We start from the raw sequence: 15,266 nt of genomic DNA on the forward strand, positions 1-15,266 counted from the left end.
AGTACATGGTAAGAAGTATATAGTAATTCTATTCAGTAATATTAATTGAATAAGTTATCTAGCCTGGTCTGCTATGTGGGTCAGAGGACTGAACGCTGAATTTTAGGTGTTTCATTAGAGATTGTACAACTTGGAAATACAGCATATCTTTATTTTCCTGTCTTAGAACAAAAGAACAGAATAATAAAATTCTTCATTTACCTATTAAAGTCTTTATCAGGATGCAATACATATTAGGCAATAAGAATTTTTTAAAAACAATAAGAAGGCCCTTTACTAGTTCTATGAATAATATATCTTTTTGTGATATTCTACAAACTAATTTGTGCCTTTTACATCACTTATATGTATATGTACTATTATATATTATATATATTATATGTATTATATGTATTATATATATGTATATGATCAGTATATTTATCGTGAGTTTAAAAGGACTCCAGCTCTTTACCAGTATCAAATGGAAAATCCTGTAGTGATGAACAGTTTCCGAGTGATTAAAATGTGTCCAATGCTAATCTAAAAGACTAACGTGAATTTTTTCATTTAGTTCTCATGAAAATTCTGTGAATAGGTGGTGTTATTGTATCATTTTTCAGCTGGGGAAACTGAGCAAAAAAGAGGTAGCTTAGTAGGGATACAGAGTCTGATTCCAAAATCTATTCTATTCACAACTTTATTAAGTAGAGGAAAAACAAGCCAGGAATAAATTGGATTTCTTTAAAGAGTATACTTTATGATTTATTAAAATTTCCAACATTAATTCAAATGCCTTCTAGGTTCAAGGTACGACACTCTACCGGTATTATCATGATGAATAATACACAAATACAAGCTGTTGATCTGTGAGCAGGTCACACATAAACTAAAAAATGGACTGAAGGTAAGTGTGTGCTCTGTCTCTAGAAGGAGAGTTTCCTTAGACAAAGAGCTTTTCCCAGCATGTCAGTAGAATATCTTAGTGTTTTCATGTTGAAAATAGTGTCTCCATTGAAGCTGTGTTCATATGCATGTCGGCCAAAATGTGTGGTCTAGAGAGATCATCAAAAGTAAATCATTTGTTAAATCTCTAAGCATTGCAAACACTGGTTTGGGTGCCCTGGGCCCATTTTTGTTTTTACAACATAAGCATTTCCATAAGGAGAGATATCTTAAAATATGTACATTGGATTTGTGAGGCTTTTATTCTGACCTTAGCTTTGCTAACAACTTTGATTGTGTTTATTAGGCAAGTTGCAACTACTTTTTACAGCAACTATCTCATCTACAAAATGATGATTAACACCTACCAGAGATTCAGAAAAAAATGATGACCTAAGGTTTTGGTAGAATTCTCAGCTCTGTGGGAGGGCAAGGAAGACAAACCCAAACAGCCATTGTCCACTTGGAATAATTATTACACAGGAGAGTCTGAGCCACGATCTCAAGTTAATAAGGGGGAGCTACCTGAATGAGTCTAATGTGAAAGGTTACAGTTTTAAGCAGATGTAGATTAGGAATAGCAGACTGTGAAATAAAATTTTACTCTAGTAGTACTTGTTTTCCTAAGGATATTGAAATAATGGGATAAAACCATGGAGAATGAATAATGCATTGGGGAAGCTGTTTACACATTGTGCCAGAGGAGAAAATGAAGGTGAGGAGTGAGGCTGGTGAGCTGTGAGCAGGTCAGACACAAACTAAAAAATGGACTGAGAGATAAGTGTATAATATGGCTCTCAAAGGGAGAGTTTCCTAAGCAGGGGAGTTATTCTTGGCACACCAGTAGAACATCTTATTGTTTTTATCTTGAAAATGGGAGTTTGCATTTTAGTTGTGCTCACATGCTTGTGATTTTCTAGTGCTCCTAGTAAGTGTACTAGGAATGGCTTCATTTGTTGTAGTTTACATCAGTAAGTAGTTAACATCATCATGGTGGTCAGTAGAGATCTTCCAAGATCCATAAAATATATCTTTTTTCACTTTATTTGCATTATTTTTTTCCATCTGGCTATGCTTTCTTAGGGATAACTTGCAGATGATAAATCATGCCCTAAATGCATAGCGTTTATTCTTCATCTCTTTCCTACATCTCTTTCCATAAAACTATCCCCTGATCGAACAAGACTTTCCTCTTTTGAAATATCCATGTTCAAAACTGAATTTGTAAGTGCCCACAACTTTTATAACTAAAATTGGTGGTAGTAGAGAATGTGTTTATGTGTCAAATTGTAAACAGATGGCAACTATTTTTTGTTTTTTTATAACAAAAAATAATGACATCATTAAAAAAAAAAGCAAACCTTTTTGTTCTGGACATGGGCAAAGCAGTAGTGCTGTGTATCAAGGTGTGAGTCATGGACAGGCAACAAACGTCACCATTGCCTACTAACTGGTTAAAACTACAAATTCACAGGCTTTATTCTAGATCTACTGAATTCGGAACTCGATAGGTGGAGCCCAGAAGTAATGTTCTAGCCAGCTCTTCAGGTGATTTTAATGCAAACTAAAGTTTGAGAAGGACTCAATACCATTTCTGTTCACATTCTCTTTTGGCCAGAACCAGCCCCGTGATGCCCCCCTTGGATGGAAAGCGGTGAGGGCAGTCAGTTCCTGGATCAGGTCCACTCCTCGGATACCGAAGTACCCACTTTACCCAGACTCTTTGGCAAACCACTAGCCATCTCTAGCTAGCACTAACATTTTAGAAGAAAAGTTATATGATTAGAAAATAAGTTTAAAAAGATACTAGAAGTATTGTGTTTGCCCAGCAGTCAATTCCATTTCCTTCCTATTCATTGCTTTAGATCTTAAGAAATAGTGACCATTTTATTTTATATTGTGGAGACTGGAAGTTTTCTTAATCAAAAGCCTTGATAGAGAAAAAAAATGTTTCAATAAAGAAAATACGTTCTGAAAGTAGGAGACCTGAATTTTTATTTTATTTCTGTCAATTACTGAGTGACTTAGGAAAAGCTTCAACTTCTTTTAAGAAATTCAAATTAAAATAAAGGTTTGAATATTGAGATTACTTTGAGGCTTGATAGTTTAATGCTTTTAATGTTAACATTTTGGGATTCCATTCAATTAAATAATAAAATGAATTTATATTAGGTTGTTTATTTTATGCTTTGGAAAGGTAATTTCTAGGAATTTAAAAAAGTTAGTTCAGTGATAAAGAAATTAATTACATAAACAAATGAAAACCATACATATATGATATTATTGTCTTTTTATAAATTTTGTATGTTTTAACTTATACTTTTTTTAACTTTTTTTTAGTTATACTTTTTAAGTTTTTCTCATTACTGAGGATAGAATAAAAAATAGGAATAATAAAGTTAATCCAGGTGCTGAAGACATAGAAATAAATAGTCACTGTTTGTTACTCAGACAATGTTCTGGGAGCAAAGTACCGAGAACTATACATAGCAGAGTTGCACAGAATGAATATCTGTTAAATGAATGAAACACAGTGTTGAAAATGTTTAGGCCAAGAGCACCCTGGGCAGAGTGGGGAGCGTGTACGGTAAGCCTGAGACTCTTTTTTTTTTTTTTTTCCCTTTTTTAAACCTGAGACTCTTGATCTCAACTTAGGTCTTGATCTCAGGGTCCTGAGTCCACGCCTTGTGTTGGGCTCCAAGATGAGCATGGAGCCTATTTAAAAAAAAAGAAAAAAATATTAAGGCCAATAGATTAGATACTGATTCAAAGAGCATCTCCTTTAATAATTCCCTAGAGTGTTGTGCCAACAATTTTTCACAACTTCTATCAAAAAAGTCATCTCTGGCAGCCACCAGTGTTACTAAAGAAAAATAATAAGAGCTTAGAGTGGTTCTCTCTGAAAAGTTATAACAGTGAGTCAAGTGGGCAGTGATTGTGTGTGAAATTTTAAAATCTTCTCCACATATTAAATGAAAAACTAAATAAGCCCAATTTGCAGAAGAAAAAGTAACAAAAGCAGAAGAATCCTGTTTGCTTTTATGAAAAGGCAAGTAAGAAATATTTGACAGAAAAAAATAGCTTCAATTAAAATGTGTTTTTAAAATGTAGCTTCAATTAAAGAATGCAATGAAAATATATGAGTGAGAAAATGTGAATGAGGAATTTAAATGGAAAATTTAGTTTAATTTCTTAAGAAAGCCAAATCAAAGAATCTTTTCACTATCGATTGAGAACATTGTTTCTTTTTGTATCTCTTTTTTTTAACTTTAGGATTAAATATCCTTACAATTTGGTTTCCCCATTTTCAGAGTAGATACCATAGGGCCTTTAATTTTTTCTCTCTGCTCATATTTCATGTGTTCTTTGTTCTTATACTCCTGCTGCTTGAAATAGTCTTAAATAGCAGAAAATAAGCTATTTAGAACACTAAAATGAAGTTCATATTTTCAAGATACTATATGTATTCTTAATAATTGTGGGTTTTTTCCAGAAAAGCTTTTACTCTAATATAATATAAACTTTTGAATTAATTCAAACTACATTCTAAAGGTGATATATTCTTGGGGCACCTGGGTGGCTCAGCCAGTGAAGCACCTGAGTTCTACTCAGGTCATGATCTCACAGCTCATAGGTTCGAGCCCTGAGTTATACTCTGTGCTGACAGCTCAGAGCCTGGAGCCTGCTTCAGATTCTGTGTCTCCCCGCTCTATCTGCCCCTCCCCCACTCACATGTCTCTCTCTTTTTCTCTCAGAAATAAATAAACATTCAAAAAATCTTTAAAGGCTATGTAGTCTTTCATGCTAATGTTAACCCAGAAAATTTCCAGCAGAAAAAAGTACATTTATATTGCCTACTAAAAGCAAGCAATCTTACTTGAACATTGCAAGCTCAGCACGACAGTCTAGCCTGCTGTGCCACTCTGATTTGCCCAAAAAAACAAACAAACAAAACCAAAAAAATCCTACAACTTTTAAAATTGTGTCTGATTGCTTGGTTTTAAGATGAAAAATTTCTATATTTTCATATAAAGTATGAAAAATGACTATATTAGACAAAAGAAGCAAATTATGAAGCTATAACAGTAATTACTAATCACAAGCAAGCAAATGACATATGGAAGAATATTTCTCCTGAAGTATCTTAAAAATCATCTGTTAAAGATCACTTCAATTCAAGATTCAATTCAATTTAATTCAGGATTATTTCTTAAGGATTACACAAGAAAATAACACTAAATTCATATTTGCATATATATATATGTGTTTGGACAGTTTTAATTCTACCTTTATATCTAATAAACTGTAATACCTGAAAAAGATTTTTCATCTTCAACATATTTTAACTAGTTGAACATATTCTAACATAATATAGCATAACATATTTGGTTCACAGTATGCATGAAAGCTTTCCAGTGTTTAGCCCTTTTAAGAAATTGGGAAATATCATAAACCTGTAAACAGGGTCACCTCTAAATAACCACATTAAACGCTCTGTAATGATTAAGAATAATATTCTTAAAATGCATGATCCAGAGTGAGTTTAAGAGTTTATTTAAAAATTAAAAAGTAAAAATGAAATTTGAAAATAAAATTTAAATTTTCTACAAAATTACCTTGCATACAGAAATACATCATATGATGCCAGTTAAGGCCACTTCACTAAAGATCAATGGTCATAGAGAATAAAAATTGACAATTAGCAGGCCACTATTTCTTCGTATTTCTCCTTTAAATGTCGGTACATGTTAATGTCTTAGTGTTCTCAAAATGAATATACACATTTTTCATTATAAAGTACCTTGTAAAATTTGATAATTATTAATGTTATTGGAGATTATCAAAACCAAACCCCTCAAGTTTAAAAAAAACAATATTGGGGGCACCTGGGTGGCTCAGTCGGTTAAGCGTCTGACTTTGGCTCAGGTCATAATCTCACAGTTTGTAAGTTCGAGCCCTGCATCAGGCCCTGTGCTGACAGCTTGGAGCCTGGAGCCTGCTTTGGATTCTGCCTCCTTCTCACTTGTGTTATGTCTTTCTCTGTCTCTCAAAAAAAAAATACGTGTAAAAAATAAATTTAAAAGAACAATATTTAAACCATAGATTATGGTGACTAGATAGGCTTTAATAACAGTGAATGAATATTTTAAATTCTCCTCTCTGGTAGCGATGACCAATTGTTATAAATTCTAAATTTGTTACTTCCCTTGAAATGAATGATGTAATTTCCTATGCTTAGTTTTTACAAAGATTGCGTTGCTTATAATGGAGGCATGCTCATTGTCATTTGTCCTCTACAAGCTTCGCAATGGTTACAGACCATCTCCACACTGTCGTTTGTTCACATATCCATGGCAACAGCTTGGCTAACAGCGGAACCATATTCAGCTAGAGCCACTGAGGTGCTGTGATATGAATGAATCTCATGCAGTGTTTTTGGGGGGCGGTGTCAAGATGGTTTACAGGTTTCAGGCATTTTCCACTTGGTTATATAATGTTTCACTTAAAGATTTCCACTGCTGCACAATTTAAGACCTCCATATTCATGGTTCTCCCTCAAAATAGGCATGAGCCATCATTTTCTTTAAGAAAACTAGACCTAATCACCCCGCAAAATGCCACGCCCACATTTATACTCTCCACGTGCCCTATAAAAACTTCTTTCAAAGTGTCTATTGTGATTCATCGAATCAATCTGTCTTGCTTATTTTTTCACTTTTAGTGAGATATAATTGACACCTATCACTGTAGAAGTTTAAAGTGCTATCTTGCTTATTAACTTGCTTATTTCCCTCATGTAGAACCATGACTGACCTTTGCCTATTCAGTTCCTTGCCCCAAACCTAATACATCCAGTCATTTATTTAACAACTATGTGTTAAGTGACTACTCAGAGGTAGATTAGACCAGTGGTTAAGAACTCATTAGTTGTGTGATTATGGGCACCGGCTTTACCAATCTTTGCCTTCTTATCCTCATTTGTAAAATGAGTGTCATATAACATTTATCTTGCAAGATTGTTATGAGGATTAAATTGCCAATGAATGTGAAGTGCATAAAGTAAGTTGTGCACAAAATGCATAAATGTAAGGTATTATTATTACTATTGCTGGTCTGGAACTATTCTGGGCTCTGGTGATATAGCAGTAAACAAAAATAGCACAAGCGAAGGGAGACATATTGAAATAGGTAGCATATAATTCAGATATATTTCGATTATAATTGAGGTTGCAAGCACAATGAAACATGGCAATGTTATAGAGAATTCGGGGGGAGCAAAAATAGACTGGGTAATCAAGCACAGCCATTTTGAGGAGGAGAAATCAGAATTCTTACCTGAATTATGAAAAAAAAAAACAGCTACAGAAAATCTGAACTAGAAACAAGCTTTGCATACACAAAAAATAGAAAGAAGTTCAGCATGTGTGTCGCTTAATAAATGTTTATTTGAATGAATTATCAGGAGACTGAATACATTATCATATTTTAACATATTAAAATGCAAACCCAAAAGAGATTTCTGTATTATCCAAATATTTGGTTTACATTTTCTACAATCAAATGCTGTTGTCTATTAAAATTTAAAAATACTATTTTTAAAAAATAATAGTGATTTCCTAGCTATTTTTAAAGTAAATATTGTCTAATCATTATTGAAGACTTTACAAAAATATTCTAAGGTCATACCAATAAAGTTAATCCTCAAAACTAACTCCTGAGTATAACAATCCTATATCATGAGGCACAAAGAAGTTAAATAACTAAGGGCCTAAATTGTAGGGCCTGGGCCAAACTTACGAATCTGTTCTTAACAGCAGTAGAAACCTATCAGACAAAATGTACTTTCCCAACTTTATAAATCAGAATGGTTATTTAATTTGGTATTATGTGGGGCGCCTGGGTGGCTCAGTCGGTTAAGCCTCCGACTTCGGCTCCGGTCAGATCTCACGTTCATGGGTTGGAGCCCCGCGTCGGGCTCTGTGCTGACAGCCAGCTCAGAGCCTGGAGCCTGCTTCCGGTTCTGTGTCTCCTCCTTTCTCTGCCCCTCCCCCTCTCATGCTCTGTCTCTCTCTGTATAAAAAATAAATTAATTAATTAAAAAAAATTATTAATTTGGTATTATGTGCAGCACCTGGGTGGCTCAGTCGGTTAAGCGGCTGACTTCCGCTCAGGTCATGATCTCACAGTTCATGAGTTCGAGTACCACATCAGGCTCTGTGCTGACAGTTCAGAGCCTGGAGCCTGCTTCGGATTCTGTGTCTCCCTTTCTCTCTGACCCTCCCCTGCTCGCATTCTCTCTCTCTGTCTCTCAAAAATAAATAAAAAACATAAAAAAATAATTTGTTATTATGTATCCTTACACCCATGGATGCACGTGTGTTGTAATTTCCCTTGAGACAAGGTCATTGGCATATATTTAAAGTCACATTGTGAAATACATGAGGATTGGTGCCTATAGTAGCCAGGATCCTCTGAAAACTTTCTGAATCCTCAACAAGGATGGAAGGATCTGTGCACAAGCTCTTGCAGTGAGGTGGATGAACTTGCCTTCTGGATTGTCAAGGGGAAGGGCTGCAGCTGACACTGAGCCACTGTTCTGTTTCTCTGCTGTGTCAAGTTCAAAACTGATGAACCAAGAATGGGGCTCATCAATTTCCAAAGTAAAGGGTTTTCTGCTTTTCTTTTCTTTTTTCTTTTCTGTTATCAGGGATAAATATTTCTTGTGGCACCTCTGACATGGTTATAGCCCTTGTAGGTCAGCACTAAATAGATGGGGTTGATGGATGAAAATGGCAAACTGACGGGACAGACTTTCCCCAGAGCCCACAGTGGCATGCCCTGAGAGAGCCAATGAATCTCTGTGTAATCTTTGGTTAATGATCAATCTAAGGCTTTTTCTACCAAAACAAATAAATATATGTCTAGAAAAACTAATATAGATTTTCATCTGGGAGACATATTAGGCAGGAGTAGCTGCATGAGATTTTAAAGAAACAAAGTAGGGGGATAGTGAAGATCAAGAGACAATGTGAACCTTGTAGGGAAAGAGCAGGATACAGAGCCAGATGAGGATACAGGTATCCCTCATATTTTGAGAGTTTGCATTATACCACTTCACTTTTAAAAAGACCTACTATAGGGTACCTGGGTGGCTCAGTTGGTTAAGCATCCGACTTTGGCTGCTTACAGGTTCGAGCCCCGTGTCAGGCTCTGTGCTAACAGCTCAGAGCTCAGAGCCTGGAGCCTGCTTCGGAGTCTGTGTCTCCCTCTCTCTCTTACCCTCCCCACTCTCTCTCAAAAAATGACTAATTGTTAAGAAAATTTAAAAATGAAATAAAAAGACCTACTATTAGTACCTGTTTTCACTAAGCCAAAAGAAACCTGAAGAGGGTTTTCACTTTCACCAAAGAAAGGCATAACACAAAAATAGCATTCAGACTTTGTTTCCTGCTGGCCTTTACAGAGGTACCGATTGTAGCTCCTCCAGGCTCCTTCCCTAGGAACTACACTCAGCATCAAGCTTCATAGTTTTGAACTGTGTGTGAGAGCATCTGTGCTTTATCTGGATTTGCTTTGTGCATCCATTAGCAAGATGTGCCCTATGGCTTCAAATAACCTAACAGAGGTTATTTTTGGGGGTCTGGGAGTGCTCAAAAATGTTTTCATATAAATTAATGGTAATTGCTTCTTAGTCTTATGCTATTTTGGCTTATGAAAGGTTTCGCAGGAATGCTTTTCTTCTGGGTAGTGAAGGAAACCTGTACTAAGACAACTGCTTATGAGCTGGAGAGTGTTTTCGAGGGAAGGGAGGGAACCTGTGTGGTCCTCTTGTTTTTTTTTCTTTCCAGAATATCAGTGGCATTTTCTCCCAATCTAAGAATTGAATTTAGGGAAGTACATTATTTCTAAACTTAGGGCAACGAAAGCAAAATAATAAAACAGTAGTCATGACAACAGGCAATAGTTATCATTACTGCTAAATGGATAGTATTTGTAAAGATGTGTGACCCTAAGTAAATACTCATGTTCATACTGTTAGTTGAATTATTACTGCAGTTGTTGATGTTAGCTGAGGGCCTGTTATGAGTGAATGCCTACCCTGCTGTTTGTTGAGTCTCATCATCAGGCATTTTTTTTTTTTTTACAATGTACTTTCTTTTTTTTCCAAGCTTTTATTTGAATTCTAGATAGTTAACATATATGGTACAATTGATTTCAAATGTAGGATTTAGTGGTTCATCACTTAGATACAACACTCAGTGCTCATTCCCATAAGTGCCCTCCTTAATGCTCATCACCCATTTAGCCCATCCCCCACCTGCCTTCCCTCCAACAACCCTCAAGTTTGTCCTGGTTTTTTCCTTTTCTCTCTCTCTTTCCCCCCGCCCCCCTTCCCACAGTATATTTTCTATTTATTTTATCTCATACAGTCATAACAGACTTGTAAGCAAAATAAGTTTCTCATCTTTCTGCAAATGGATTTAAGGTTTAAAAAAATTAATTGAACTAAGTTACAGAGGCTGGAGGTTAGAAATCAGACTTGGATGATCTGTGTCCAGTGTTATCTTTAGGACATGAATGATTTTAATTGTCTCCATAAATTTTAGGAAACATCAAACTTTGAAAATGATCTCTTATGTTATCTTTCATAATAAAAAATTATGATGATATATTCAACAAATGAGAAACCAGCGAAAAAGGAAACACGCTTACAAGTTATTAAGACCTAACTCACAGGATTTGAATTACAGTAATTATCCCTTAAGAAAATTATGAGACTTAGACTTGGTTTCCAGAATATCCACTGTTTCCTATTTAAATGGGATATTGTTGAGTTCTGTTATAAATAAAACACTTCCAGCAATTGTGAAGACTTGAAAAGGTTCACGGGTTCATGATGTGTTATTCATGGTAAGGGTTTTCCAGAACTAATGAGGAAGTATAAACGTCCTAGTTTGTTGTTCTGGTACCGCTGAGGGACAATGCTGCGATACAATGAACAGGCCCTCAGCCAGCAGGCCATTTCCTAATGAAAACAGCTAGCATTGTGCCATAAACATATGAAAAATAGCTTATAAAACACCATGCTAGAGCTTACTGAACTAAAGGAAACTGAGGATATGATCTTTTTTTATAACATCCCCACCTAAAATTGATGTTCTCTGTTTTGGGCAAAAGATAATACCTAAAATAGTTTTGATAATCACAGTTCCTATTTATGCCACCTTTTCCCTTGAGAATCAGACAGGAGAGCCACATAACATAAGACATTTAAAACATAACCCTAACAACACAATGTAGCCAGACTTAAAAATCTCTAGTTTATGGGCCTTTGGGAGATTATTATTTTTCGGTCAACTTCAGTACTAATTCAAATGGGAGCAAATAATAAGAAAAGAAAAAAATTCTGGAGGAGCTCAATACAGAAAAGCACACAAAATTTAATTATAATTAGAAGTCAATATTCATTAAGTCTCTACTTGATGCAAAAATATTACAAATAAATGTAACGTTAATTAAGAAGTATATCTTTTCTACTCAAAAGAAGTCTTATGCTTTTTTAAAAAAATGATTTCACAAAAGGAATACGCTTTTTGGAAATGACAGTTAACTGCAACTGGCAGTATCTTGTTACAAATTATTTTAAATCCTATGTACGGGTTTTCCCTGTGCTGTCTGAAAGTAGAATGTTCCTAAAAAAACTTTCTTAAGCTAAAATGGCATGAGGCGAAGGATAAATTATCACTAATTTATACGGAAGAACTTTTGAACACTATCAGACTTAAAAACTAAACTCTCAGAGGCTTTTCTCATACCACAGGACGCATGTTGCTGATGGATGTACAGAATAAATCAAGAAAAGCACAGATGCTCGGGGATAGAGTTCAAAGCTATGGAGCTTGGTGCTGAGATGCGGACTGTGGTTCCCAGGGAAAGAGGGGGGTAGGGTCACACTTGCTGCTTGCGGTGTGTGCTATCTCTGTAAAGTCTGGCAGCCAAACAAATGCTGAATACTATTTGCTTTTCACCTTTTTTCTTGAAAGCCCAAATCTTCTTTGGATTTCTTTTAGTGAGCCAAAACAGGTACTAAGTGTAGGTCTTTTGTAAAAGTAAATTAACATAATGTGAACTTTGGAAAGCAGGAGAAGGGATAACCTGTGGTAATTTTCTGTACAAAGACAAAGCAACTAATAGGGTATATAAGAAAACCCAGAAACCCACCAGTTCATTAACAAAATCTTTTTATTATCTCTAAGTGACACACACAGTAGATAATACCAGTCATTTTAGTTATCAACTTAGAAATGGTAATGCCTTTGGAAACACATTAACTGATTCAGAAGGTTTTGGAGGGCTTTTGCAAAGAAGGCAACGTGTACATGAATCTTAGTGAGTACATACACAGTGGGAAGAAAGCAGGAGAAGAAAATGGATATTCCTGACAAAAGCCTCCCAAGAGCTAAGTCTACAAAATGTGAGATTTGGTTATGCTTTAGGTGACTATGGGATAAAATTGTGGGTTGAAGAGGGAGGGGTAAATTGAAAAGGTGAGTCGGGATTTATTTTTCTGTGAAAAGTGTAAGTAAATTCAATCTCAAACACCTTTAACTGAAAAGACAATTAGCTTATGTTACGGACAAATCTCGGGGTAAAGAAGTGTAACCCTTTTCAATTCAGGGCCTTTCTCAATTAGCAGGATTTGGTTTCTTTCTCTGCATTGCTCAGCTCTGCTTCTTTTCTGTTGGGTTGAGATTTTGCTAGACATTCTCCTCATAATGGTGTGGGTTTTCTGGCTTACGTTCCTTCCCAGTTCAAATCTGGAAGGAAAGAGAGCAAACTTCTTTTTGATCACTTTCAAGCTTGACCTGTAATCCATTCTGATTGGATCCGTTTGGTCAGATTCCCACTTCTTATTCAACAGTGCAGTGTAACCCTGGCCAAGTGTGTAGTGATACCCCATGTGAATAACAGAGGTTATGGGTCATGGCAGTTGAAAAACAACAAAGGTCCCCTATAGTCTGTCCCTTTGGCCACTTCACATACAAGCACAATCTTATGCTTAAATTCTTTGTTCCCAGTTATGAGATCCAGTTCCAGGTCCATGCCTCTGGTTAATTTCTATTCTTGTTCATTAGGTCTGGATGTAGTTCTCATGTAGTTCTCACGTGCATCTATACAATAACTTATCATTGGCAAAACACAACGACAGAGAAAAGACATATTTGCAATAAAACTTCTGTTGGATGAGGCAAATGGGAAATAAAATACAGTGGTCAAGAGTCAAACCCCTATATATCTGGCTCAAAAATATTGCAGAGTTTGTTTGCCCTGTCTCTGCTGCTAGAAGGAGTTGTTTTAAAACAGTTGGCCTGATGCTTCTTTTCTGGGTGGTTTTCCTTACATTTTTATTTAATTTAGTTTTTTGGTTTTCCTTATTTTTTGTCTTCAGTAGTCAAATAGGAGATGTACATGGGTGGTATGCCCCCACCTCCTTCAATTTTGATGGGATAAGGAATTTGGGATATGTCTTAGGGATGGTAGTTGTAGCCTGCACATTGCCAGTGATGATGGGACATCATCCAGTGATGTTAGTGGGCTTTCAATCTATGTATTCCAGACAATTCTACGGGCTACTGCCAAGGCCAGAAGTGTCTTCAAGTCAATTGTTGTATTAGAATCAGGTCCAATATTTTTCTCTTAATAGTTTCTAGCCACATTACTCTGTCCATCTTCTTTATCTAATTACCTAAACCTTGCTTCTGCCTTGGAACAATTTACCATATTGACTGGGGTTGGGTGACAGAACTGGTCTGATTCTTGTTCCCAAGTACATGTTATATGGCATCTTTGAGGTGTGGTAACCCTCCTCTTTTCTAAGTTTAAAATAAGAGTTTCTTTGGAGAAACCTGATGAAAATGGCTTTTCACAGGTTTTAGTATTACTTCCTCCTATTGTTCCTACTTCCCTGCTTTTGCTGGTAGAAACATTGGTTTGGAAGAGGGAATTCACCTTTCTAATCTTTCAAATTTCTCAGTGACCTTGAATGAGTCTCAGGTAAGAAAGATATTTCTTTATAAGGTGACATTTCTCCCCCTATCTGTGCTCAAGTGAACCAATTTCAACATAAGCTTGTATTTTTCTTATAGGACTTATGGAGACCCATAGGAACAAGAACCACACTCCGAAATCCTATATGTTTCATATCAAGACCAGGAATGCCATTGCTTCTGTAAGGATAGACTTAAACACAAAGCTAAAACGGTCCATATTTGCCTATTTCTAACCTCTATAACCAATTACAAATACTAATATCTGCCCCCAGCTGAGGTGTGAGAGTTCTCCCCTCCCCTCGATTCTGTCAGTTATGAATTCGGTGTCATTCACTTGCAAAGCTCCATTCTTAGTGCCAGCCTTTGTATCTTTTGAGGATGAGTGAGAGAAAATACAATCCAAAGTACTTTATCCCAAAGAAAGTATATTGACTCATAACTGAAAAGTCCAGGGCTTGCTTGATCTTGGGGGATGTTAAGAGGATCAAGTTTTCTTTTGTTCATGTTTTAGATTCACATTTGTTGATTTCTTTTTTAGATAGCATGCTGGTTTTGTGCTGTTTTGCTAAACTGGAACTACAGTTCTTTTTTCTCTGTGATTCTGGATTAGGGTTTGTCACAAGCTCACAATTCAAATGCAGCAAGATTTGGAAAGTGGAAGTGAAGCTGTAGGCATTAAGTTCTGCATATCAGTGTAAGATGTCAAGCGATGCTGACTGCACATGTGGAGTTTTTGTTTTAGCACACGGGAAGTCATGTGGCCTATAACTCCTTTGTCACCTGCCACACCTTATCCTTTAGCTCCCCTGGGTCCAGGTAAAGCATATATGTAGCCTTCTTAAAAATGCGTATCAGCTTCTTCAGCAGGGAATCCTTGATGTCAGGATTGGAGGAGGTGAGAGAGAAGTTCAGGTTCCAGTACGCCCTTGTGTTTCAGTTGTTTTTGTAGTTTCCAACAAGAATTCATGACTCCCAGTTTTTTTCTCATTTTCTCCCCCCATTTCACTACAGTTTTACTTCTCGAATGTCAATACCAGGCCTACCACCAGGCTTAGAGGCAGGGTCCTTCCCTTGGATTTCTTCAGCAACCCTTCACAGTTGAGTAATGTCTTATCTTAGTAATAACTCTCTTATTCCATATTGCTTATAGTTGTGCCATTTCCTGGTCAAACCCTCATATTACAGATAGATTCTCTTTTTGCACTCATAATATGAAAAAAGAAACTTCAACTAATGACGAACCAAGTTCAAGTTCAGTGGAAAATGCTTGTATCTCTTTTATGTCTTATT

This window comes from Suricata suricatta, chromosome 1, assembly GCF_006229205.1.
Source record: "Suricata suricatta isolate VVHF042 chromosome 1, meerkat_22Aug2017_6uvM2_HiC, whole genome shotgun sequence".
Classification (NCBI taxonomy): domain Eukaryota; kingdom Metazoa; phylum Chordata; class Mammalia; order Carnivora; family Herpestidae; genus Suricata; species Suricata suricatta.